The sequence below is a fragment of the Dama dama genome, chromosome 14 (genome assembly GCF_033118175.1).
Source record: "Dama dama isolate Ldn47 chromosome 14, ASM3311817v1, whole genome shotgun sequence".
NCBI lineage: Eukaryota > Metazoa > Chordata > Mammalia > Artiodactyla > Cervidae > Dama > Dama dama.
Window position 1 is genome coordinate 47,004,276 of NC_083694.1, and position 4,727 is coordinate 47,009,002.

Here is a 4,727-nt window from a genome sequence, read left to right on the forward strand (position 1 = left end):
TGATGTCCTTGGAAGAAGGAAAACCAGAGACACACAGGGAGAGACGTGTGATGATCGAAACGGGGTGACATGTCTACAAGCTGAGGGCTGTGGCCCCACCAGATGCTAGGAGAGGCCTCAGGCAGGTGGTCCCTCAGAGCCCCAAGAAGTACCCAGCCCTGACCACAGCTGGATTCAGAATTCCAGCCTCAGACTGTGCGAGAGCATATTTCTGTTGTTTTAAGCCCCTGCCCCCGCGTTTTGGTGTTTTTTTACAATATCGGGGGGAAGATTCACAGGATAACGTCAGAGGTCTGAGTTGTGTAGCAGTTGTGTAGTTACAACACGCCTCCATCTGTTGGCGTTACGTATACACAGGTGCCAATGCAGGAGATGCAAGATATGCTGGTTTGATACCTGGGTCAGGAAGATCCCCTGGAGGAGGAAATGGCAAGCCACTCCAGTATTCTTGCCTGGGAAATCCTGTGGACAGAGGAACCTGGCGGGCTACAGTCCATGGGGTTGCACGGAATTGAACATGACTGAGCACACACACACACAGGTGTCGTGACTGGTGACAGAAAGCATCCCCTATGTGAGCTGCAGTCTTTCCAGGAGCTGTCTGGAGGTGGCCGCTGGCACATGGAGCAAATGGACACACTTCTCAGCAGCTTTCCCACAGCCTCAGAATGTCATCGGGACGAAACACCCACCAGCTTGCCTTTCTAAAATGACCCATTTCCCCAGTCCTGACTTAGCTTTCTTTTTCTTTTTACGAGAATCTATGGGACCTTCTCTTAAAAGGTACCCAAAAGGCAACCTCTCTTTTCAGAATTCATCTCTGGCTTGGGTGGCAGAGGCCCTGGAGCATCTTGGAGGCACTCTCAGGAGAGGGAGGTGATCCCCCCAACCCATCTCAGTCCCACGTCACATCTCACTGTCCCCCAGCAGCGTCAGACTCTAGGCAACCAGCCACACAGACCTAGACTGCCAGGGGCTCAGACAACATTTCTGTAGAAATAAACATTGTGGGTCCATCAAGAGGGAGACCCTGGCTGTTTCCTGTGCTCTAGCTCTCATTGCGGCAGCACCCATGGCAGCCCTGGCGGATGCAGGAGTGATGGCAGTGACCGATATAGCTCGCCAGGTGGGTAAAGGTTGCCGAACGGTCCCCCTGGCTGGACATGTGGGGTTTGACAGCTTGCCCAATCAGCTGGTGAATAAGTCAGTCAGCCAGGGCTTCTGCTTCAACATCCTGTGCATGGGAGAGACAGGTTTGGGCAAGTCCACCCTCATGGACACCCTGTTCAACACCAAGGTTGAGGGGGAGCCAGCCACCCACACACAGCCGGGAATCCAGCTCCGGTCCGATACCTCTGACCTTCAAGAGAGCAACATGGGGATAAAGCTGACAATTGTTAACATGGTGGGCTTCGGGGACCAGATCAACAAGGAGGACAGCTACAAGCCCATGGTGGAATTCATCGATGCCCAGTTTGAGGCCTACCTGTAGTAGGAGCTGAAGAGCTGCAGGGTCTTCAGGTAGGTACTGCACATCTACCATGACTCACACATCCTCGCCTGCTTGTACCTCATCACCCACATGGGTCATTCCTTGACGTCTCTGGACCTAGTGACTATGAAGAACATGGACAGTAAGATGAACATCATCTCCATCATCGTCAAATCAGATGCCATTTCTAAGAGTGAGCTAACCAAGTTCAAAATCAAAATCACCAGCGAGCTTGTCAGCAACAGAGTCCAGATCTACCAATTCCCTACAGATGACAAGTTAGCAGCAGAGATCAACAGAATCATAAATGCCCACCTGCCGTTTGCTGTCATGGGCAGCACAAAAGAACTGAAGATAGGTGACAAGATGATGAAAGTGTGGCAGTATCCCTGCAGCACAAGCTGAAAATGAAGCCCACTGTGACTTTGTGAAGCTGCAGGAGATGCTGATCTGAGTCAACATGGAGGATCTCTGAGAGCAGACCCATGGCCTGCACTATGAGCGGTACCACCGCTGTAAGCTGGAGGAGATGGGCTTCAAGGACACCGACCCTGACAGAAAACCATTCAGTTTACAGGAGACGTATGAGGTCAAAAGGAACAAGTTCATAGAGGAGCTCCAAAAAAAAAGAAGAGGAGATGAGACAGATTTTCGTCCAGAGAGTCAAAGAGAAAAAGGCTGGAAAAAAAAAAGCTGAACTTCAAGAGGCAGAGAAAGAGCTTCATGACAAGTTTGACCGTCTGAAGAAACTACACCAGGATGAGAAGAAGCTAGAGAATAAGAAGAGATCCCTGGATGACGAAGTGAACACTTTCAAACAGAGGAAGATGGCTGCCGAGCTGCTCCAGTTCCAGGGCTCCCAGGCTGGAGGCTCACAAACTCTGAAAAGAGACAAAGAGAAGAAAAGCTTTTTCTAATCTTGTCTTCAGCAGCTGCACTAAGTCTAAATGAAAAGACTACCATTATAGAAGAGTTAGGGTTCCATATTATCTCAAATCAGAAACCAACCAATACCCTCTCCCTCCAAATTGTGCGCGTGTGCTCGTGGGCATGCACACACACACACACACACACTCTCTTAACAAGTCTTCAAGTGTCCAGGCAAGAAGCTCTCTCCAAACTTACATGGTATTTTAAATGAAAGTGTCTTGTCCTAATCTAACAAGGCAGGAAAAGATCCATCCAAGCTGGAGAATGGACTCAATGTAACCTCAGAGAGACGACTGCAGGATGACTCACCCAAGTGTAAGTGACTGCGGCAGGAGAGCTCAGCTGTGGGTGTGGAAGTACTATTTGCAAGCTTTTCATCTGAGTTTTCTGTTTTTCTTTTTAAATACCAGTTCTCCAGTTCAATGGGTCAGTTGTCTACAGCCACTATTAAACATTTCTGAGTATGGATGAGAAAGTCAAGCAACATTCATATCTTCTTCAGCATTCACAGACCTTCTGCAGACCCCCTCAGCAAGCAGGGTGAGTGGATCTACTGACATTCAGGTGGAGAAAGGAAAGGAGAGATGGGGGAGTTTAAGCTTAGTGAGAGCAAAATTACTCCATTCAGTCTTTCAAGGCCAGTTGGGGTTTTGAGAGAGGTTTCTGCTCAGTGTGGGACCTGGAGGGAGAGCTTTGATATTGATAAATCTGTCCTGAATTCATTGCTTTAACTTGCATTGAAATACCATTTGAGTGTGCCCATCCCCATATAACCCTATGACCATTGCCATTCTACTGTCCCGTGTCTCCTAAGACAGCCTATTTGCATGTTTTCCAGAATCTCTGTTCATTCTTCCTTTCTTCTCCTTTGTTCTTTTTGCTCAGAAATGTGACCAGTCGTTGCTCCTCTGGGGCTTTCTTTCACTAGGAGAAACAACCCCAAACCAGCACAGTTTAGCTTAATATCTTTCTAATGTACACGTAAATTTTCAATAAAATTCAAAGAAATGCTCAAAAAAAAAAAAAAAAAGGGAGACCCTCCAGGGTGCTCAGGAGCGGCCTCTCTGGGCAGAGCCAGGGTCACGGGTCTGAGGTCTTGGTGGTGAGTAGGTGGGGTGGGGCTGGAACTAACTGGGGTTTCCTACCCCAACACAGAGAAAACTGCAGGCCCGAGCCCCCTTCTCTGGTGCTTTGTCTGCCCACCTCCCTCAGGGCTGATAACCGCCCTTACTGCTCAGGAAACACAGCCGGGCTGGTGGACACAGCAAGCACCTGGCCAGACCCACTGCCCGAGACGGGGAAGGATCAGCTGGTGTCGTCACCGCTTCAGTCCTTCAGTCTGAATAAATCCCCACCCAGACTGTGTCCAGACCGTGTCCAGAGGCCAGCCGACCCTGCCTTCCCTCCCCGACCTCTCCCTTGGCTCACCCTGCTCCCCACACTTGCCCTCCTTGGGCTCCTCATGGTTGGAGTGCCTCATTGCTCCAGTTTGCAGAGAATTTCCTCCAAACTCCCAGAGACTCAAAGGGGCCTCCTGGTTCCCCGCTCCACCACACTGCCCAGCAGGGGGGCCACAGCCTCCTGTGACCATGTCCACCCACACTCTCAGGGCCCCAGGCCACTGGGCAGTAGCCACGTGCAGCTGGTGGCTGCCAGGCTGGCCATGACCGTGCGGGCCTGCCCACTAGGGCATGGAGGTCTGTAGACAGTGCTGTCTGGGACCCCACCTGCCAGGACCACTCCTGAGCAGCCCGCCCGGCACTGCCCAACATAGCTGGTGAATCAGGGGTGTGTCCCTGTGCGGGTTTTCTGACCATAGCCTATTGTCAGAGGTGGGTTGCCGCATATGTAGGACCTGCCCTCACAAGGCATTTTCTCTGGTTTATCTGAAGTTCAATTTAACTGGGCATCTTGAATTTGTGTCTGCAAACCTGGCTGCCCCACCTGCCTGTGCCCAGCTCACAAGCATCGGTTCAGGGTCCTAAGCTCCCTGGTGTGGGCATGTTCACGGCTGGCCTGGCTGGTGTTTTCCTCAAAGGAGCCCCAAACGTGGAGCTGCTCTGGGTGCAAGCACCCTCCCCATCCCGGCCTAAGGAGGCAGGCGAAGGGGGAACGTGAGCCTCGGCGAGCCCGGCTGGGCATCCGTGCCAAAGACGTGCCTGCAGCTTTCCAGGAGGGAATTCATCCTAAAAATGGAAACTGCCCATCCCCCACACCCCGCCTGTCTGCCCAGACTCCCAGGAGAGGGACCCCTGGAAACCCCGCGGCAGACACTTGACACAGCCCGTGTACCCGCGGTTCTCAC

General features: G+C 51.7%; 1 pseudogene; it reads left to right on the forward strand.

Moving 5' to 3' along the window:
* The first annotated feature begins 1,099 nt into the window (after positions 1-1,099).
* On the forward strand, positions 1,100-2,409 carry LOC133069633 (septin-6-like; annotated as a pseudogene).
* The last annotated feature ends 2,318 nt before the right edge of the window (positions 2,410-4,727 follow it).